A 24,561-nucleotide genomic window follows, 5' to 3' on the forward strand; every position below is an offset into this window, starting at 1 on the left:
ATCACGGAACGGGAGACAGGCCGTGATCCGGGATGTGACGTGTGTGTGTGATCATGTTCCCTTCCTCACCTCCTTCCTCCCCCTCTCCTCCCCTCCCTTCCCCTTGCTGTAAATCCAGTGAAATGAGGAGTGACATCACACCAGGATCCGGTCATGAATCATGGATCTGCCCTCCCCTCCCCTCCCCCTTCCCTCCCCTCCCCTCCCCTCCCCTACACACCCCACCCCTTCCCCCCCTTCCCTTGTTGTGAAATGAGGAGTGACATCACACCAGGATCCGGGACCTGAGTGGGTCATGAATCATGGATCTGCCCTCCCCTCCCCTCTCCCTTCCCTCCCCTCCCCTCCCCTACACACCCCACCCCTTCCCTCCCTTCCCTTGTTGTGAAATGAGGAGTGACATCATCCCAGGGCCCGGGACGTCATGAATCATGAATCTGCCCTCCCACTCCCCTCCCTTTCCTTCCCTTCCCTCCCCCCCTCCCTTCCCCTTGCTGTAAATCCAGAGAAATGAGGAGTGACATCATTCCAGGACCTGGGTGCGTCATGAATCATGGATCTGCCCTCCCCTCCCCTACCCACCCCTCCCTTCCCTTGCTGTGAAATGAGGAGTGACATCATCCCAGGGCCCGGGATGTCATGAATCATGAATCTGCCCTCCCCCTCCCCTCCCTTTCCTTCCCTTCCCTCCCCCCTCCCTCCCCTCCCTTCCCCTACCCACCCCTCTCCTCCCCTCCCTTCCCCTTGCTGAAAATCCAGTGAAATGAGGAGTGACATCACACCAAGGTCATGAATCATGGATCTGCCCTCCCCTCCCCTCCCCTCCCCTTTCCCTCCCCTCCCCTACACACCCCACCCCTTCCCTCCCTTCCCTTGTTGTGAAATGAGGAGTGACATCATCCCAGGGCCCGGGACGTCATGAATCATGAATCTGCCCTCCCTCCCCTCTCCCTCCCCTCCCTTTCCTTCCCTTCCCTCCCCCCTCCCTCCCCTCCCTTCCCCTTGCTATAAATCCAGAGAAATGAGGAGTGACATCATTCCAGGGTCCGGGACCTGGGTGGGTCATGAATCATGGATCTGCCCTCCCCTATCCACCCCTCCCCTACCCACCCCTCCCCTTCCCTCCCTTCCCTTGTTGTGAAATGAGGAGTGACATCATCCCAGGGCCCGGGACGTCATGAATCATGAATCTGCCCTCCCTCCCCTCCCTTGCTGTAAATCCAGAGAAATGAGGAGTGACATTCCAGGGTCCGGGGCCTGGGTGCGACATGAATCATGGATCTGCCCTCCCCTCCCCCTTCCCTCCCCTCCCAGTTGCTGCCCTTAACCAGGTGACAGCTGAGGTGCCCTGATTATGACTGTGCCTTGGACACCACGATGACGACCCTGGCTATGAACTTGGACTGTGATATGGACTGTGCCTTGGACACCACGATGACGACCCTGGATGACGACCCTGGCTATGAACTTGGACTGTGATATGGACTGTGCCTTGGACACCACGATGACGACCCTGGCTATGAACTTGGACTGTGATATGGACTGTGCCTTGGACACCACGATGACGACCCTGGATGACGACCCTGGCTATGAACTTGGACTGTGATATGGACTGTGCTTTGCCGCCAACGCACCCCTTTATGTCTAAATTTATACTTCCATTTTCTCACCCCACCAGCTCTGTCTTTCCACACCGTAACGATGACGACCCTGGATGACATAACCGACTCACCCGACGTATCCGACTGTCAGAAACGAATCTAACGTAACCGACTCAGACATAACCGATACTCACTACCGCGGCGTATTTATGCTATTTTTTTTTTTCGCTGCTGCTGCTGCTGCTGCTGCTGCTCTCTCTCTCTCTCTCTCTCTCTCTCTCTCTCTCGCTGGTAGAAGGATTCCTTAAACTCTCTCCGAATTACCGTAAACTGGGGAGAATTCGGACTCGGGGCTTGTAAGTGTAATTGTAGTGTTGGAGTGGGTTTGGATGTATGTGTAGTCTGAGAACCAAGTGTAATCGGCCAGTGCAAACAGACTGGGTACAAGCATACAGCACCCCTTATGTCCGCCAAAGCAGTACGTGATTGGAAGAAAGCCCTGGCAGGGCGAGAACCCTCGTTCTCCAGTTTTCGAAAACGCACAGGTGTGGAAAGACTCACACAGACTGAACACCTCACTAGGCACGACAATTTTACAACACACACACACACACACACACACACACACACACACATACACATTCCGTAATCCCCTTCGCTCCCTCTACTCTTCACTCCAACAACCCTAAACCTACCCCTCCCTCCCTCTCTCCCTATCTTACCCTGCCTCCTCCTCCTCCTTTTCCTCTCCTTTTCCCACCCTCTTTCTCTCCCGTTCCTCTCTCCCACCGCCGGCTCTCCAGTTCTCCAGTACCTGCCCCCCCCTCCCCCACCACCACCTTCCTCCACTTCTCTTCCATCTCTACTCTCTAGCAGTACCAAATAAAACTTAAATTACCCACGCTAACCTACGTCCGTCTACTCGTAACTTGGTCTTGACTAAGCTTAATTTAATCTAAAATAGACTAGTATCAATTATATACACCTAATGTATCTTCGTCTAATAACAACAAAACTAATACGGTAACTAACCAAACTCAGCCTAGCATTCTAGTCAAGAGGACCACAACAAATTTACCTTGATGTACATAAGCTGAAAAATAATCAACTAGGAACCAATGCGCGCGCGCGCACACACACACACACACACACACACACACACACACACACACACACACACACACACGTGGGTTACAGGAGTATTACCAAAGTAGATTATTGTTTGCCATACTTGACCATTGTTCAGTGCAAAATAAGAGAACAGTTTATCTATCATACCATTAAGCATGATGTTTGAAAAGTGATGTACAGCATAGCATACAGGCTATACTGCCACACACTGTCTCTCAGATACTTCATAGCCCTGCTGCTACACCTTAAACTGCCAACTCTTAATACTGAAAATTTACAAACTCCTACACCTCATACTAACGAACTGTACACTGCTACACCTACACAAAATTATTACACTGCCACCTGATATCTTATTCAAACTACTCGTTCCGTCGTCTTCTGCACAAAGACTTTTGAAAGGTACTCTAGAGCCTGTCTGAGATTTACCAAACATGACAGTAAAGAATAATGGAAGACAATAAATGGCGGTTGTGGTGGTTATATCTGCTTTTTTATAATTTTTCCTACTGCAAGGTGATTTTGTGCATCTCAGGAGTGGCGTCTATTTGTCTAGGGATTAAATGTGAGGGTAGAGAACAATGTGTGACAATAACTGATGGGTAGCTTACCGGTATCTCAGTATATGATCGTGGTGCTATCACACTGTATCCATTGTCGTATATTAGGTCTCTCTCTCCCTCTCTCTCTCTCTCTCTCTCTCTCTCTCTCACACACACACACACACACACACACACACACACACACACACACACACAAACCGCTGTACTCTGACCAGCACATCGGCTTTGCTTCACTGTCTTTTCTGCCAGAGGCAGCTAGAAGGACGGCTGGATGAAGGGTGCAGGGGTATTGGTCGTGGAAGACAAGGAGGGGTGAGGGGGATGGAGAGAAAGATCCGGAAAGGAGACGGAGATGGAAAGCGAGAGCTGGTGGGGTGAGAGAATGGAGGTATAAATTAAGAGATACAGGGGGGGATGGAGATAGCGGCAAGGAGTATTATAAGAAATCAAAGCGTGTGCTCTTCTGTCCGACACTCCTGCCCTACAGTAAAGACATTACTATTTCATTCTGTTTTCTCCTTGTCCTACAGTAAAGACATTACTATTTCATTCTGTTTTCTCCTTGTCCTAAAGTAAAGACATTACTATTTCATTCTGTTTTCTCCTTGTCCTAAAGTAAAGACATTACTATTTCATTCTGTTTTCTCCTTGTCCTAAAGTAAAGACATTACTATTTCATTCTGTTTTCTCCTTGTCCTACAGTAAAGACATTACTATTTCATTCTGTTTTCTCCTTGTCCTACAGTAAAGACATTACTATTTCATTCTGTTTTCTCCTTGTCCTACAGTAAAGACATTACTAATTCATTCTGTTTTCTCCTTGTCCTAAAGTAAAGACATTACTATTTCATTCTGTTTTCTCCTTGTCCTACAGTAAAGACATTACTATTTCATTCTGTTCTCTCCTTGTCCTACAGTAAAGACATTACTAATTCATTCTGTTTTCTCCTTGTCCTACAGTAAAGACATTACTATTTCATTCTGTTCTCTCCTTGTCCTACAGTAAAGACATTACTATTTCATTCTGTTTTCTCCTTGTCCTAAACTCCCACGTCCTCCTCCTTCTAATCCCTTTTCTTTTTCTTCTTGTACTGTTCGCGAGTTTTCTTCTTGTCTTATTAATACTTACTGAACGCCTCCCCATTTATTGCTGCTTTCATACTGATTTCTTGCTTCTGGTAATAATATACCTTTCAGAAAAAAATAATAATAATAATTTCTTAAGTCACTCAAAATTCCTCTGCTTTTATGTGGCTTAAAATATCAATGATACTTTTTGACTCAGCTTTACTGTTTTTTGTCATCTTGTAGCAGACAATATAGTTTTTAAAGTCACAACCTATCGTTTTATTTTATATAATACCAAACGGAGACTAAACTCAGCTTTGTATGTTTATTATCCCAACTGCAAATAGTTATTCGTCTCATTATCGTTCTGAGTCAATGAGTGAGTGCACAGATTGTTCAGATTAAGGGAGTGACTCACATCGAGAAATCACTGATGGTGGCGGTGATAGCTGTGCTTTAGAGCATATAGTACACACTTATAAGGATATTGTCACACATTGTCTCTCTTACCGCCACTTTGTCATTTTTCAGGAATACTTTATAATTCAGTATACATAATTCCATCTACCAGCATTCTCACCACTACAACAGTCATCACCAAAATCCCTTCCTTCCTTCCATTTTCATCACCACTGCCTCTATAGTTATCATTAAGCCTGTTCATCCATACTATCCTCCTACCATTACCCTTCTCCTGCCACCACCCACTCCCCCATCCTACCATTAACACCCCCTATCTCCCCATCTCCCACCACCACCACCATTAACACCACCACCCTTCCCCTGCCATCCCGACCTCCTTCCCCCCTTCCTGGCATTAACACATCTCCTCATCTCCCACCATCACCACCCTTCCCCCCACCATCCTTACTCCCTCAATCCTGCCATTAACATCTCCACTATCTCCCATTAAAGATACCACCACCTTTCCTTGCCACCCACCCTACCAATACCACTCCCACTATCTCCCCATCTCCCACCACCATCACTACCACCATCACCACCCTTCCCCTGCCACCCTTACACCCCCAGTCCTACCATGAACACCCCCACTATTTCCCCGTTACCACTACCACCACCCATCCAGCCATCAACACCACAATATCTCCTCATCTCCCACCACCATCACCTCCATCTTCTTTCCCCTGCCACCCCAACTCCCCCCATCCTGCCATTATAAACCGCCACTACCTTCCCACCCTCTCCCACTAACACATACACCTTACACAATCTCAAATGATGAAAAATAAAAGAAAATCTTCTAGTTACAAAGGGGGTACAAACTGATCGTTATGAGTAATGAGACAAAGGTAACGGTAAAAACTTACGAAAACATTAAAACAACAGCAAGAGTTCCTACAGTGTGTCTGAATGTTTACAGTATACCTAACAGTGTGTAATATTCTGTATGTCGATGTATTTGTGTTTTTTCTTGTGCTCGTGTTTGTTTATGTGTGTGTCTGAGTGTACGAGGATTGAAAGGGAAGTAAAGAGACAGTAATCAGGTAGGAACTACTACTATTAGATAAGTAGACAGATAACTTAGCAGACAAAAGTCAGGCACGAGATAAGTAGCTAGGCAGACAGGCAGGCACCGGCGGAGTAACAATAGGAGACAAGGAGGCAGAAGGGGAGGTAGGCAGAGGGATAAGGGGTAGGCAGGATGAGAGAGGGTATAAACAACAGTAATGAAACAGAGAAAAAAACAATGTAAAGAAAGATATGAAACAGTGAAAAGAACACAATATAAAAGGAATGGAACTCAAAGATAAGGGGAAGGAATACAAGGAAGAGACGGAGAAAGGGAGAAAGAAACTTTATATAAGAATGGGTGAAATAAGGGATGGAAGGAATGAAAGAAAACTGTAAGAACTAGAAAGCGGAGACCGCATACCTCCGCTAATGCCACTCCGGGATCCGGATCCGACCCAAAATATAATCAAATCTTACTGGGCCCACGGCCCACCCTACCACAAAATATCATTGAAATTCATTGAGAGCTTTTGGAGATATCGTGTGGACAGACAAACAAACAGACAGACAGACAAACAAAGGTGAAAACATAAACTCCTCTAACTTCGTTGGCGGAGGTAATAATGAGACACTGAAGGCATGTGAGAAATGAGAAATAAAACTGAGAATGATGTATTGTACGTGTTTGGTTGCAGGGAAGCAGAAGTACAGCAAGAGGACAAGGAAAGAAAGCTGAAGGGAGGGCGAGGATAAGACTTGGAGGGAAGCAGGGTAGAAAATAGTAGGAAGAGTAGGGAGGAATAAGGTAGAACTGAGCAGAGAAGGGGACAGGATTAGGCGGGCGAAGGTTAGCAGAGGTATTGCAGCAGATGACAGGGAAAGGTAGGGCAGAGTAAGGCACGGTCACGATTAAGTATGCGAAGGCAGCAGAGGAGTGACAGAAAGGGAGAGGTGGTGAGCTGGGCAGCAGTGGACAAGTCAAACCAGGGAAGGGACAGTGTTTATGAGTGGGGTAAGGAAGACTGGACATTAAGAGGAGATATGAAATAAAGTACCGGTAGGGTGGGGCAGGCAAGAGTTGAAGTATGAATAAAAAGAAGCAGCGAGAGGCAGGCCATGGTACTGGTACTGATGGGGTAACATGTGGGGCCTTTAGGCCACTGGGAGAGATTAAGGAATGGAAGGTTGAATAAGTGGAAGAGTTAAAAGATAACGGGTGAGGGCAAGGCAAGGCCTGAGTAAGGGTTGGGAGACAGAACTGGGGACGTGAGAGAGAGGATGACAGAGTAGGACCATGACTTATAATACAATAAAAGGAGGGGAAAGGCAGGTGATGGTTAAGGGTTGGGAAGAAAGTGCGTCGTTAGATGGATTGGTGAGGGAAAGGAAGGCAGGGTAGGGGAATAAGTTAAAAGATGTAGGAAGCGGCAAGGCATCGTGTGGGTAGGGGTGGGCAAGCATAGGTGGGGAGGAGCGGCAAGGGGACGGAGGGCACGGTGGTGATAAGAGGGGAAAGAAGAATGCGGCGTCAGGGCAGGGGTATGGTTAGAGGTGAGGTCATGCACAGCGGGAGAGTTAAAGGTATATGTTACCTGTCAATTATCTCACGTAAAAGGCGGGTCAAGGTGGCTGGTGAGATGGATGTGGTGTCAGTATATCCATCTTTTTTAATTTGTATTCATTTACCACTCTGCGTAACAGCTTGTGTTTTCCATTCTCTTTATATCCTGCCTTAAACCACTTAACATATGCGCAAATTATTATTCTACTTTTATGTCTTATTACCGTATCCGACGTCCTTCTACCATATTAAAAATTGTTTTAACTATCAACTTATTATTTATTTAGAAAATTTTTCTGGCAGTGTCCCATTGTTTTTATTCTTTATATTTTTTATGCGAAGAAGAAGGAACCAAAGGCCACGACCCCACAAATTGTTCCTTCCAAAAGAAAAACAAAATACAAGAGAAAGCCAAATTCAAGATCCGTTCATTTCGAGATGCCTGGACACACTGCGTTTGGAAGACTGGAGATCATAGGAAGCAGGAAATACACAAACAGAGAGACAGTTCCAGAGCTGACCTGTTGTATAAATGAAGAACTGGGAGTAACGGTTAATTCTTGCATTAGAGAGTTGGACAGAAAAGGGATGACAGTTTGCTGCTAGACAGGTGCTACACGCCCGTCGAAGAGGTGGAGGAATGCAAGCAGACAGTTCAGAGGAGCAGTGACCATTGAAGTAGCGATAGAAAAGAGATAAAGATGCAACAGTGCGGCGAAGAGACAGAGATTGTAGGAAGTCAGTAAGAGGAGGAGAGTTAATGAGACGAAAAACCTTTGACTCCATCCTATTGAGAAGAGCTGTATGTGGAGAACCTCCCCACACATGAGAGTTGTACTCCACACAGGGGCGGATAAAACCCCTGTATAGAGTCAATAATTGTGCAGGGGTAAACAAGGAATGAAGTCGGCTTAGCACACCTAATCTCTTAGAAGCAGATTTTACAAGAGATGTAATACGATCTTTCCAAGATAAGTCCCGAGTAAATGAAACCCCAAGCATGTTCAACGATGATGCAGGATTAAGCTGAATATTATTAAACATTAGTGGGTACACCTGTGGAAGATTTTGTTGGGTTGATAGGTGTAAGAACTGAGTCTTTGATGCATTAAAAACAACCAGATTATTTTTACCCCAGTCAGAGATGCGAGCCAAGTCAGACATTAGGTGTGCCATAGCCTCATCCCTTGTTTGTTGAAGCAACTGCTGAGATGAGCACTGCGGGAACCGAATGGAAATGTGAACGGTGGAGTCATCAGCGTATGATTGGATAGGGTTAGATGTACAGCTTAGTAGGTCATTGATGAATAAATGGAAGAGAGTTGGTGATAGGACAGAGCCCTGAGGAAAACCACTGTTGATAGATCTAGGAGAAGAACGATGGCCGTCTACAACAGCGGCTATAGAACGACCAGAAAGGAAGCTAGCAATGAAGGCACAGATAGAAGGATAGAAACCGTAAAAGGGTAGTTTGGAAATTCAAGATTTATGCCAGACTCGATCGAAAGCCTTTGGGATGTCAAGTGCAATGGCAAAGCTTTCGCCAAAGTCCCGAAAGGAGGATGACCAGGAGTCTGAAAGGTAGGTGAGAAGATCGCCAGTGGTGCGTCCCTGACGTAACCCATACTGACAATCAGAATGAAGATTGTGATAGGAAAGATGCTTTAATTTTTTCTACTAAGAATTGACTTGAAAAATTTTGAGATGCAGGATGTTAGAGCAATTGGACGATAGTTAGAGGGTTGGGAGTGGTCACCCTTCTTTGCGACTGGCTGAATGAGAGCAAACTTCCAGCAAGAAAGAAAGGTGCAAGTTGACAAAGGTGAAAGAGTTTACTTAGGCAGGGTGTAAGCACAGAAGCACAGTTCTTGAGGGCAACAGGAGGGATTCCATCAGGGCCATATGCCTTATTAGTATTGAGGCCTGTGATGGCAGAAAATACATCAGCTGAAGAAATTTTAATGTCAGCCATGAGGAAGTCAGAGGGTGGAAGTGATGGAGGAACGGCACCGGAATCGTCTAAGGTGGAATTGGAGGAGAAAGTCTGAGCGAAGAGATCTGCTTTATCCGTCGAAGAAATAGCTACAGAGCCAGCGGAGTAGAAAAGAGGAGGGAAGGATGATGAGGTGAAGTTATTAGAAAGGTTTTTGGCAAGGTGCCAGAAGGAGCTGTATATACTGATATTCTTTGCATGAGAAAGACAACGACAAAGTTTATTTTTTTGTTTTACTTATCAACATCAATTTAAAAAGTTTCGTTCATGGTTTTCTTTTAGTACGGTCATTATTTAAAATGTTATATATTACATCAGCACTTATCCACATACTTCCAGTCTCTCATAACCATAATACATGGACTATTCACACACACACACACACACACACACACACACACACACACACACACACAAACACACACACACACACACACATCAGCAGCAGCAACATCATTAACAACAGAAAGGTCACGCCCGAGCCAACTGAAGATTTTCTGGATATACCACGAGTTAACCTATGAAGTCCTCCAAGACAAAATGTTAAAGTTTTCAAAGACATGCCGATATTAGTCTTACATACAGTCATTAAACTACAAACAAATCCCTTCAGCTCATTAGTTTTTTATGCAAGGAAGAAGGAACCAAAGACTAGAAGCCTACAACACTATTCCCTGAAAATAAGAGCCAAATTCAAGATTCGATCATTTTGAGACGCCTGGATTCATGGCGCTTGAAAGATTGGAGGTCATAGGCAGAGGGAAATGCGGACAAGGGAAGACAGTTTCGGAGCTGACCTGTTGCATACAAAAAGGACTGGGAGTATCGGTTAACTCTTGCATTCGAGACTTGGACAGCGAAGCAACAGTGGGTCCTTATACTATTTCCCCTTCAGTTCGGTGATGTTTTATATACCCTTGTTATCTGCAGACAATTTCATCACACTTAAACGTAGATAAGACTTTTAAGCTCGAAGGATTAGATAAAGCTTTTGTTAATGCATTCAGTAAGAGTGAGCTTTCCCGAGGTCATTATAACACTGGTAGTAATGAGAGTAGCTAAAAACACAACACTGGACTGAAAAGGTTAAAGTCTGTTCAAGAGGGAACTTAAATTTTACTGATACTGATTGTGTGGACATCTATCTATCTATATACCTAGGCTGCTTCCCCCAAGGAAAGGGAGGTAGCCGAGACAGGACGACACACTCTCCATTTACTCATCCATTCAAACACATTCATTCACATCTTAGCCCCAAAGGGGAGAACGGACAGATCCTCACCGCACCACACCGCACAAGGGTCAACTGCGCAATGCAATCAGTGACATCCGCAGCAAGGCCCGACAGCAGAACTGGTTTACCCCTGCCACATCATAACAGACCCATCCCCTTACCCGCACCTGACCTGACTAGCTGATCAGACCAAATGCGGGAGAATATCCCCTCAGGGCTGCGTCATCACTAATTTATTCACAATTTCTCTCCATTTATTTCTGTCACGCACAGCCACTCTTCCTTGCTAAACAGACATCCCTCTCGCATCCAGTGCTCTGTTCACACTGTCCATCCATCCTATTCGTGGTCTTCCTCTCAGCCTTACACCTCTCACATCAGATCTAGTTATCTTTTTCACCAATCGCTCATTATCCATTCTCTCCATATGCCCAAACCATCGCAACACCCTCTGCTCAACTCTACCAGCCATCTCCCGAACAACTCCAGTTCTCCTTCGCACTTCATCATTTCGCACCCGATCCATACGCGTCACTCCACACATACTCCTCAGACACCTCATCTCCATTACATTCAAACTTTTCCTCTCTGCTACACCCATATTCCATGTTTCAGCCCCATATAATGCAGTCGGTACTACAACACCCTCATACAGCCTTCTCTTTACATCCATTCTAAGCGAACGACATTTAGACACTTTTTTCATTCCTCCCAGCACCTTTCCTACTTCATTTATTCTAAACTTCATTTCTGTATCTATTCTTCCATCCACAGCAACATGTGACCCTAGATATTTAAAACAATCTACCTCCTCAAGCAACTCACTATTCAAAACTATATTCATCCCCCTACCATCTATCAACCTCGTACACTTCATCACTTTACTCTTATTCTCATTTACTTTCAATTTCCTCCTTTCACACACCCTTCCAAACTCCTCTACCAACTGTCTCAATCTCTCCTCTGAATCAGTCACCAGTGCAGTATCATCTGCAAACAGCAGCTGCTTCAGATTTCAATCTCCACCATCAACATTTACCAGACTCAGACCACCTAAAACTCTTGCATTCACCTCCCTTACAACACCATCCATGTAAATATTAAACAACCAAGGCGACATCACACATCCCTGTCGCAGCCCCACTCTCACGGGAAACCAATCACTCACAGCATTTCCCACTCTTACACACGCTCTACTATTTACATAAAAACTTTTCACCCCTTTTAGTAACCTACCATCAAGTCCATACAATCTTAAAACAGTCCACAAAGCCTCCCTATCAATTCTATCATACGCTTTCTCTAAATCCATAAATGCCCAAAACACATCCTTGCCTTTCGCTAAATGCTTTTCACACACTTGTCTCACAGCAAACACCTGATCAACGCATCCCCTCCCTCTCCTAAAGCCACACTGCTCATCACCAATCACTCCCTCTGTACCCTCTCTAACTCTCATAATTAACACTCTACCATACACCTTACCTAAAACACTCAACAGACTTATACCCCTAAAGCTAGTACATTCATACTTATCACCCTTGCCTTTATACAACGGGACCACACAAGCACTTGCCCAGTCAATTGGCACCATACCTTTCTCAAAGCACACATTCAACAATCTTACTAACCAGTCAACAATAGTCACTCCACCACCCTTCTGGCATTCCACAGCACACTCATCCATACCTGCAGCTTTCCCTGTTTTCATCTCCTTTACTGCCTTCTCCACTTCCTCCTTCGTGATCAAAGAATCATTCAACTCTCCCAACACATTTATTCCTTGCACCCTTCCATCCGCCACAATCTCAGCCACCCTTTCCTCCTCTACATTTAACAATCTTTCAAAATACTCTGCCCATCTCTTCCTTACTGCATCCATCTCAATTAACATCCTTCCATCCTCTGCTTTTACTCGTTCTTCCTTCCCAGACTCTCCCTTTCGCACCCTTTTCACCTCCTTCCAAAACATTTTCTTATTCTGTTGAAAATTCTCTGTCAGCCGCCTACCCCACCTCTCATCTGCTGCCACTTTAGCATCACACACAGCCCTTCTCGCTCTATTCCTCTTTTCCTTATACCTTTCATATGACATCTCATCCTTCCTCTGCAGCCACACTTCATATGCACGTCTCTTCTCAGCCACAGCCATACTTACTTCCTCGCACCACCATTCACTTCCTTTTCTTACACCACCACCCACACGTCTCACACCACACACCTCTTCTGCATGCCCCACCACAGCACTCTTAAACAACTGCCATTCCTCCTCCACGCTGCCATTTTCCCGATCTTTCACTGCGTTCTACTCATCTTTCAATTTCTCCTGATACTCTATCTTTTTCTCTCTTTTATCCAACTCACTCACTTTCAAAACCTCCCTGCCACACCTAACCCTCCTAGCTCTCACCCATCTCTTACCTACTCCTAACTTTCCCTCCACCAGATAGTGGTCAGACATACCTCCACCCACCCCTCTTAGAACTCTCACATCCAACAATCTTCCTATTACATTCCTAGACACAACCACATAGTCCATCAAAGCTCTATCAACAACCCTTCCACCCTCCTGTCTCACCCATGTATACTTATAAATATCTTTCTTCTCAAACAGCGTATTCCCAATCACCATCTCTCGCTCAACACACATCGCTATCATTCGTTCCCCATTTTCATTTCTTCCAGGCACACCATGCATACCAACTACGCCTTCAACTGCTACATTTCCCACTCTAGCATTCAGATCTCCCATCATTACCACATTCACATTCGCTCCAAAACTCTGCAGACACTCATCATCATCATTCCAGAAAGACTCCCTCTCTTGTTCATCCCTTTCACTACCAGGCCCATATGCACTCACAAACACCCACAACTCACGTTCAAATTTCGCTTTCACCCACATCAGTCTCGATGACACCTGCTTCCATTCAATCACACACTGCTGTACTTCCGGACTCACTAACAAGGCCACACCTTCTCTTGCCCTTCCTCTATCAACACCTGACAATCTTCCATTCACACTTCCAAACATAGATTCCCCCTTCCCTTTCATCTTCGTTTCACTCAAAGCTAACACATCCAACTTTCTTCTCACAAACATTCTCCCAATCTCCTCCCTTTTAGCCTCAATCGTACTACATCCACGCACATTCATAGACCCAATCTTCAGGGTACGGGGATAACTCCAACCCCCCATCCCTTTCTCTGGCCTGTCTCTTTTTAGGAACTAAAAAACAGAGGAGGGGGTCCCTAGTCCCCTCACCCCGCCCCTTTTAGTCGCCTTTTACGACACGCAGGGAATACGGTGGCAGTATTCTTCCTAACACAACATAAAGGAAAATATTCTGGCCAGGATATACTTACAGATCTGTCATAATGGAGTAAAATAGACTCGTGGTGCGGAGAGAGAGAGAGAGAGACAGAGAGAGAGAGAGAGAGAGAGAGAGAGGAGAAGGAAATGATAGATGAATGAACCCATGAGGAGAAGTAGGAGCCGCAAAGAATTTTTGAGAGAGAGAGAGAGACAGAGAGAGAGAGAGAGAAATGGGAGTTCCCCCGAGCTAAGCCCTGTATTGGACTATATAGCCCCGCTAGGGTTACAGGAGGGGGCTACCCCTCCCGGCACGGCAGCCCGGGTGAGGCTCGAACTCGCAATCCCCCGATTACAAGTCCAGCGCGCTACCACTGTGCTACCGCGCCCCCCAGAGAGAGAGAGAGAGAGAGAGTGGAGAAGGAAATGAAAGATGAATAAACCCATGAGGAGAAGTAGGACCCGGAATGATTATTATTATTTTTTTTTTTTTTTTTTTTTTTTTTAAGATGGAAGGTAGAACAAGGAAAGGAAAGGCGAAATATCTATATCCATCACTATCTATTTATCTATTTATCTGTATCTATCTATGTGTGTGTGTGTGTGTGTGTGTGTGTGTGTGTAAGGGGAATGGAAGGCAATAAAGGAAGAGGTTAGGACAGAAGGAATGTCAAACTGTCACACTCCACAACAGCACTGAACTAATGACCAGAGAATCCCGATCAAAGAAGTTGGTGGATGTAAACATGAAGGATGGAATCATAGGCATGAGTGGATTGAGCAACATGTACTGTACAGATCAGAATATTACTCAGGAATATAACACGAAAAATAAAGAACGAACTGAATCCTGAGGAATACCAATCACGAATATGAAAACAGTGGTTGTCTACGGTTACAGCTATTGGTTGGCTAAAAGAAAAAAGCTTTGATGAAGGCACAGACGAAAAGTTCGGTACCTGTAATGCATAAAAACTTGGAGAGCAGCTTGGAAACTAAAGATAAGAGTATGTGCTTGACTTACCCGAAGCCACATCTCACACTCAGCACTTAAAGTTCCATCGTGTTCTGTCCTCATGCATTTCCTAAACTCATACTCTTTACGTCGTCGTATTATCGTATTATTCCAATTTATTTTCCACATCCATGACTGCCCCTCTCCACTCCACTTTTCTTTCTTTCTTTCTTTTTTTTTTTTTTAGGAGGGAGGGGGGCATGGGTCCGGATAAAGATCTCAACGCGGCACAAAATTCTGTCACTAGATGCTGCACTCCACGCTCTTTTACTTCTACGGTCCCCCTCTTCCTCTTCTTTCTTAGCCTACCTCTCCTCTTTTCACTTATTTCCCTTATCCTCCTGTCTCCCTACGTCTATCCTCCCCCTTTTCTTCCTCCCCTATCCTTACCTCTCCTCCCTAGTTCCCCTCCTCCACTTGTATTTACCCTTACTCAGTCTACATCTCTTCACTCCTTCTGCTTCATCCTCCTTATCCCTCCCCTGCCCCTCTCGTTACCTCACGTTCTTCTTCCTTTCTCCTTACCTCTCCTCTCCTCCTCTCTTTCCTCTCTCTCCTTAGTGTTCCTCCTCCCTCCTTACGGTACCTCTTCCCCCCTACTTCCTTTCTTTCCTACCTGTCTACCCTCCTCCTCCTCCTGTTCCTTACTCTGTCAGTGTAACCTTTCCCTTCCTCTAGCTGGGTATTCGTGTCTTAATCTGTACCCCCGTCACTCTTTATCTCCTTATCTGTACCATACCAAACATACCGATATCACATCCTGTCCCATTTTGTCTATCTGTCCTCTGGCTGGGTAATGCTGTCTTAATCTATGCATGTCTCTCAGTCTTTTCCTGCCTGTGTCTTATTTGGTCTGGTCTTTCTGGTCTTTTAAGTTCCTGTTTCTTATTATGTTACTAGAGCGTTTTCTGCTCTCTCTCTCTCTCTCTCTCTCTCTCTCTCTCTCTCTCTCTACACACACACACACATACACACACACACACACACATTCAACAGCTAGCTGAAACTCACCAGGTAACGCCCCACTATAGACACACACACACACACACACACACACACACACACACACACAGTTCCACAAGGGACACACTCATCACATGAACTCAGAAACACAATCTCACAGAATCTCGAACTCAATCAACTTCCACACATTTCAAAGCACACAAGAATACACAAGCTTAATCACTCCCCATAAGCACTCAAAACACAACCGCTAACAATATCAATAACTCACTCAACTTCCTACACACTCTATAACACACCAAAACGCACTCTACCAACCCCCGGGCATCTAGTAACATGGACGTACGTCACGAACACAAACCACGTCATCATAGGTTATCCGAGCTCTCATTACACCACCATCTCTTCAGCCACTCTCGTAGCCATCTAATTCCTAACTTTATCACCAGTAAGATAAAAATCGCAAACCGGTACCGATATGCACCCAGTGTCTGTACCTGGTATTTGATTACTGTTATGTACTGGTGCGTGGACGTGAGCGTGGGCGTGATAGTTATATTTTTGCCTGCGTGGGCGTGCTAGTTAAGCTTTTGCCTGCCTCTGTGTGTGTGTGTGTGTGTGTGTGTGTGTGTTTATGCGAGGAAGAAGGAACCAAAGGCCATGAGCCCGCAGTAACAGTTCCCTCCAAGAGAAAAACAAAATACAATAGAGAGCCAAATTCAAGATCCGATCATTTTGAGATGCCTGGACACACTGCGTTTGAAAGACTGGAGATCATAGGCAGCAGGAAATACACACACAGGGAGACCGTTCCAGAGCTGACCTGTTGCATAAATGAAAGACTGGGAGTAACGGTTAACTCTTGCATTAGAGAGTTGGACAGAAAAGGGATGAGAGTTTGCCGCCAGACGGGTGCTACGCGCCCGTCGTAGAGGTGGACGAATGCAAGCAGACAGTTCAGAGGAGCAGTGACCATTGAAGCAGCGATAGAAAAGAGATAAAGGTGCAACAGTGCAGCGAAGAGACAGAGGTTGAAGGGAGTCAGTAAGAGGAGGAGAGTTAATGAGACGAAAAGCCTCTGACTCCACCCTATTGAGAAGAGCTGATTGTGGGGAGCCTCCCCACACATGAGAGTTGTACTCCACACAGGGGCGGATGAAACCCCTGTATAGAGTCAATAATTGTGCAGGGGTAAAGAAAGAGCGGAGTCGGCTTAGCACACCCAATCTCTTGGAAGCAGATTTTACAAGAGATGTAATATGATCTTTCCAAGATAAGTCCCGAGTAAATGAAACCCCAAGCATGTTCAAGGATGATGCAGGATTAAGCTGAATATTATTAAACATTAGTGGGTATACCTGTGGAAGATTTTGTCGGGTTGATAGGTGTAAGAACTGAGTCTTAGATGCATTAAAAACAACCAGATTATTTTTACCCCAGTCAGAGATACGAGCCAAGTCAGACATTAGGTGTGCCATAGCCTCATCCCTTGTTTGTTGAAGTAACTGTTGAGATGGGCGTTGCGGGAACCGAATGGAAAGGTGAAGGGTGGAGTCATCACCGTATGAGTGGATAGGGTTAGATGTACAGCTTAGATCATTGATGAATAAAAGGAAGAGAGTTGGTGATAGGACAGAGCCCTGAGGAACACCACTGTTGATAGATCTAGCAGAAGAACGATGGCCGTCTACAACAGCGTCTATAGAACGACCAGAAAGGAAGCTTGCGATGAAGGCACAGATAGAAGGATAGAAACCGTAGGAGGGCAGTTTGGAAATTAAAGATTTATGCCAGACTCGATCGAAAGCCTTTGAGATGTCAAGTGCTATGGCAAAGCTTTCGCCAAAGTCCCGAAAGGAGGATGACCAGGAGTCTGAAAGGTAGGTGAGAAGATCGCCAGTGGAGCATCCCTGACGGAACCCATACTGACGATCGGAAAGAAGGTTGTGATAGGAAATATGTCTTAAAATTTTTCTATTGAGAATTGACTCGAAAACTTTTGAAATACAGGACGTTAAAGCAATTGGACGATAGTTGGAGGGTTGGGAGTGGTCACCCTTCTTTGGGACTGGCTAAATGAGAGCAAACTTCCAGCAAGAATGAAAGGTACAAGTTGACAGACAAAGGCGAGTTTGCCTAGGCAGGGTGTAAGCACAGAAGCACAGTTCTTGAGAACAACAGGAGGAACCCCATCAGGCCCATATGCCTTGTTAGTACTAAGGCCAGTGATGGCAGAAAATACATCCAATTATATCTCATCAACGGCTTGAGCTATCAACATGAAACAGTCAGGGTATCAACATATGGCCAAAATCTTGTCCGAGTTCGAAAATGGGCACTCGAGATCAAGGTCAACGTCACCAAAATGGCTGCGAAAGGTCAACTAGTGTTTATCGCCTGCTTTTAGCACTATTATATCTCACGAATGGCTTCAGCTATCGATATGAAAACTTCAGGGTACTAAGAAATGGCCAAAATCTTCGACGAGTTCGAAAATGAGCACTCGAGATCAAGGTCAAGGTCACCAAAATAGCTGCCAAAGGTCAACTAGTGTTTATCGTCTGCTTTTAGCACCATTATATCTCATGAACGGCTCGAACAATCAGCATGAAACCTCCAGGGTATCATGATATGACCTAAGGACTTGGCCGACAGCATATTCCGGCGGGCGATTAGCATCCGGCTCCCTAATGGTTTTTCTTTCATTTGATTAGTTTTGAGTGTAAGGGCGTGGGCGTGGTGGAGTTTGACTAGTTTTGTCCTAGGGCGTGGATGTGATTAGTTTTGTCCTGGGGCGTGGACGTGATTAGTTTTGTGCTGGGCCGTGGACGTGCATGGAGTTTGTTATTGTGATGACCACAATACCGGTACCGGTAATTTTGTTTTCCTTTCTGATCCACCTCTAGTTGTAGGTTTTGATTTCTAGTGTACAAAAATTTAACCTTATTTATACGAGTATCAAATCAACTATTTCTGCAGAATCTCGGTGTCAAAAAATGAGGTACACAATTATGAAACTTAATCCATGTCATAAAATTATCAATATTTGTTTTGGGGAGCACTCCTAGACCTTAACCAATACAATCTTCACTTATCATCTAAAACACACACACACACACACACACACACACCACTCCTAATGTAATCAGCATAAGCGGGTCGGTATTCACACAATCGGTGAAATACGGGTGTTTGGTGGCATCTGTCGGCGTGGGAGAACTAGCCTTGTGGGTCCCGAAAGGTTCACCAGCTTATTTTGCACAGCAGGATTAAGGAAAAATAAATATAAAACTGAACAAACAATCGCGCACCTATCTTTAAACAGCACAGTGTCTGGAGGAAAATGTTCAGATGGTTCAGGAAAAAAAACGACGATGCTGTCACACACACACACACACACACACACACACACACACACTATATATATATATATATATATATATATATATATATATATATATATGTATACGGCGATTATACCACCAGTTTTGCTTCACGAGGACGGGTGTAATAATAATAATAAAATAAAAATAATAGTAAAGTTTAATCATGCAGCCTATAAACAGACCCTACCCGCAAACAAATATTAATATTGACAAAAACACTGGCTATTCTTTATCATCTTTCCAATTTTCCTTTCCTCCCTAATCCCAACCATTAAAATCACACTCACCTGCACAATCTCCAGCCTGCCAAGTCCACCAGTTTTCGTCACACGTGCATTACCGTCACAGTACGGTGTAATGTCTTGATGCGCCAAAACATCTAGGCGAGTCCGAGAACTGATCATTTCATTGTCCACTAAATCAAGTGTTTTTCTATGCCATTTCACTGTATCACTTTGATTTCTATGTCTAGAGTTTCACTGTGGGTTTGTGTTTAAACTGTTGCGAACACCGAGTCACCACACAAGCACTTCAACTCCCCAAAATGTGGTAATTGTGGCAGAGTATATACCACACCCTACCCGGCCCAGTATAAACAGATACTGAGGTTGTCTTGTTGCGTTGCGTTGGATACACAATCGCCCATATTTACTAATAATATAAAATGTGCGGGAAACACCACCTGCTGACACACCAGTGATTGTTAGAAAAAAAAAAAACTACCATTTTATACTCAATCGAAAATACGTACAGTAAAAATTGAATATATAACAAATATACCAATGTGTCATTTTTGGAACGAATGGCAGCCTTGATCTGCAGCCCCGATGCTAGGTGCCGAAAGTGAGATGCTGCTTTATTTTCCTAAACTCCTGTATTGCTTGGCGATCAGTATGATATTCAGTGATCATTACTGGTACACTTCAGTGCTATCTGATCATGGAAATTATCGGAAGGGATATTCTTTAAGGCCGAATAAATGTGTTAGGAATAATATTCGTAAGAATGAGTGAAGGCAACATCCGCTATTCACCTGCTACCGTGGCCAGTCTTCTAAAACTGGAAGAACTGATCCAACACGTTAAAGGGATACGTTGGTGCATTCCAAAACAGTCTATTATAATTTTTCCAGTGTTAATTTCCAAAGTGATATCTCTTATGTAGTTGCATATTTACATTTCAAGTGTGCGCGCATATACCAGGAATAGATTGTCATGATATAATAACAGAGAGAGAGAGAGAGAGAGAGAGAGAGAGAGATGCTACAATAATCTGCTGTACTATTAAAAACTACCTACATTCACTCAGCTTCTATTTTTTCTTAATTCTTTCTGCTTATACATTCACCGTTTCACCCTCGTGCAGTCTTCATTTCCGGTGGTTCAGGAAGGCTAATCGACTGCAAAGAGTGCTGTTAAACGCCTCTTATCAAATGCAGTTCGATAAGTTAGGTCTGTTAACCAATGTACCTTTCTGCACCGTCAGGCTGCTGGTACACTGAAGGCATCGCTGCTTTACTAAGGAGTACCCCACCGCTCTTGCATAAGTTTGCCGTGCTCTTCTTTTGCGACGTAGTCAAAATACTGAGGCTAGTTATGTAATCGGGATATTAGGCTACATGTGCGTGTGTGGGGGGGGGGTGCGGGGGAGGTTGATTTATCCTGTTATCTAAGTCACCGTCACACTCGTACATCTCACATTCACACAACCTAATCCCCACCAACACACTCTCCCTACATACCCACTGTCACCACCATTCTCTTTCACACTTTCATTCTTCCCACCACCGCACCCTTGTTACAAACATCCACTACTACGGTTAAGAACTTTACACTTGCCTATCGCCACCACGGTCCAGCTTACACACAAACACTCATTCTTTCCTCTCAAAAACTTGTACTTCGCGTAGTTTCCCACACTTGCTCATTTCTGACCTCACTCACGCTCTTGTGTCTGAACTCCTCGTATTACAAAGGACAGCAATTACTGACATATCTAATGGTTCTTTCGAGATTGTTTGCTACATTTTCTTGTGCCTACATCTTCACAAACTCTCCGTTTCCTAACCTCTACCGTCCTACCCTCGACACACAAGCAGGTGATCTTAAACATCCTCCTCCTCCTCCACCTCCTCATTCTTATCTTCCTCCTCATCATCTAGACCTCTTTTCTCTCGTATAGATGGGGAGAAGTAGGGTTCAGAAAAGAAAAAAAAGAAGAATATAAGCTAACACAAAATCTGTCCAGATGAGTCGGCCAAACTCTCATTCACGCACCATCAATAAATCGAAAAAAAAAAAAAAAAAGTGGAGTAACTCAAGGCGTCTGCGACCCAGGGTGACCGTTTTGTCGACACTATGACCTTGGGGCGCTGTGACATCTCAGTCAACCTTGCTGGTGACTCTGCCCTTCCATGGATTTGAGAGAGACAGACAGACAAAGATTTGTGGGCTGGGAGGGGGTGAATTTTTTTGTCGCGGTTGAAAATGGAAATGGAGGCAGGTCGCTCTCTGTTTGTTGTGTTTATCGTTGTTTGATCTGGTTCGGGTCCAGCTGATATATATATTTTTTTTTCCTATAAAGGTGTGTGTGTGTGTGTGTGTGTGTGTGTGTGTGTGTGTGTGTGACTAATATATAGCGATGTGTATTTTCCCCAAATAAGTGCATATTTAAGATACTTTTGCGTAAAGAAATATATGCTTTTGACATGCTCAAAAATCAGTGAAGAGTTACCATATAACTTCCCAAGGTGTTTGTTTCCTTGCCTTGTAGAGTGTTCAGGTAAACACTGAGCAGCGAGGTGGTGGGATGACTAGAGCAGGGAATAAAGGTGTAAGGGTATATAGAGTTAATACCTTGGACTGGACTACCGGGAACTCCACCACTTTCGCTGACATTTGGACTTCGCTCCGTCACTGTTTATAAAGATGGACCCTGCCTGGCTCACGAGTCGCAGTACAAACACCATCCCACCAGCATAACCAACAGGATTCAAATGCTTATTAACTTCCTCTTGACAAAGGCCCTCTGTATTCACCCAGGCTTCACTTGTTCCTTGTATACGCACACACTCGACAACTTCAGAGAACGTACAGTTTGCTCAGAGGTTGTTGAAAAGCTGGTAAGATGGTATTCAAAGCAAGATTGCCAATACAGTATTCTTAAGGGAATGTAAGGTGGGCTCCACACACTGTGCGAATTGCTATGAGAATTAAGGAACGTACAGAAATATAGAATCTCAAAATCTGAGTCTTTCTCTGATTCGAAGTTTGACCACATCATTCCCTTTTGAATATTTAAATCTTAGAAAAGAAATGAAAAGGGTGTCTGGGGCTGTTGACCAAAAGAACAGTTGTGCTAAGTCTGCAGCAAATTGATGAAGAAATAACGGAATGGCGTCAAAATGAAAAAAAAAAAAAAAAAGTTTGGAAGAAAGAAACACAGGATCTGCAGTAGCCCTCCACAATTTGTAGAGACATAATAAGCACTGTGGTCTCTTACTTTGAAAATGTGTGTGTGTGTGTGTGTGTGTGTGTGTGTGTGTGTGTGTGTGTGTGTGTGTGTGTGCAAGCCTGGCTGTGAGTAGCATTTCCATACAGTACTCCCCTCCTATCACTGTGATATGTACAGGTTAAAATACCATACTTTTTTTTTTTTTTTTTTAATAGTTGTACTCACTTTGTTACCAGTCATGACGATTAACTGGGAAATTTTATCCTGAAACTAAACGGAACTAAGAGGAGGAGGGAAGCAAAAAGTGTGATAACTTTTACTGGAAGTAGAGTGGAGGCGGACGAGGATGAATGGTGTGTGTGTGTGTGTGTGTGTGTGTGTGTGTGTGTGTGTGTGTTTCCCAGCACACAGACACAAGAATTCCACAACGCTGTAGTATAAATAATCATGTAATTATATTTTCTTATCCATTTATTAGTTATTTATTGCTATGCCTGAATATGAAATGGCTGGATGGATTATTTATTTCACCGGGACACTAATTGATATTTCTTCATTTGCACTTTCCTGCCTGATTCAGTACTCTGTCCCTGTTTCCCAGTCCTGCCCCACCCCACCCACTTCTCTCCCTCCACCACCCTTCTCACCCAGTCATCCCGCCATGGGAATGTGTGTGTGTGTGTGTGTGTGTGTGTGGCTACAGCCTAGCGGTAGAGACGGGCCGCTGGAACAGGTGCGGGCGTGGCCATCTACCGGTCGAGGAAGGACTGTGTAGCTGAGGCGCGGTGCAGACTAAGAGGCACATAGTGGAGGAGTATGTCCTCACCCTTCTGACTTCGAATGAGATGATGTGTAAAGTTATCCATGATGTATTACAGGTGTATAAATGATTGTCAGTGATTAAAGATTTGTATAAGGTTCACACAAAGATATGTTACGGTTTGATATATTTTGTGGAAAATTGTAGATTAGGGGTTATGAATTTGAGATAGATTGTTCACTTAAAGGTAATACATGATAATTATAATTATTGTGGACTCCAATTATTTAAATAGTAGATGTTGTATGTATTTTATTGTTTATCAGCACTGTATTTTGTGATCATAATTATTGTAAGTTGTGGTCAGCAAACTGGCTGTATCTGTGTGTGTGTGTGTGTGTGTGTGTGTGTGTGTGTGTGTGTGATGTGGCTGCTGCGATTTGAAAGTGTAAAGCATTAGAGCCTCTGAAGGGGACGTCGATGTTATTATGATATGCAGGCCAGCGCACCTCTCCATCATAAGGTAATAAGTGGCTGCATACACCACCTTCATATTAGCATTTTCCTCAGTGAAGAAGCTGACATAAGGCAAGAGACGATGTGGCTGGACGGCAGAGGGTAGCATGGGGTCACCAACCATCCACCCGTTTCCATAACTGAGTAGGATTGACTGTGTGGCCCTGACCCTGGCTGGCCCTCTGAGTGGATCCCTGTGGTGGCCAATTTGTTCACCGTTTGAGAGGTGATTGGATACGGAAGGGGGTGGGCATGGTAAGTGAGGTATTGAGGAGGTGAGAGCACATATAGGAATGCCAGACAGATAACAAGGTGTCTGCTGGCTTCGAACGAGGTAATCCAAGAGGTGGTTCGGGAGGCAGGACGAAATAAAAGGGGATGTAATTTTGAGTTCATGAATAGAAACATTATGATGGAGAATCACTGTCAATATGTTAAGTAAGAGTTGTTAATATGCAGGAAGGACAAGGACATGTGAGCAGAGAAACTCTCCATGTCTTTCGTTGCTCCTGAAAACAAAAACCAAACCAT

The sequence above is a fragment of the Coenobita brevimanus genome, chromosome 93 (assembly GCF_032717465.1).
Source record: "Coenobita brevimanus isolate Jiangsu-jjx chromosome 93, ASM3271746v2, whole genome shotgun sequence".
Taxonomy (NCBI): Eukaryota; Metazoa; Arthropoda; class Malacostraca; order Decapoda; family Coenobitidae; genus Coenobita; species Coenobita brevimanus.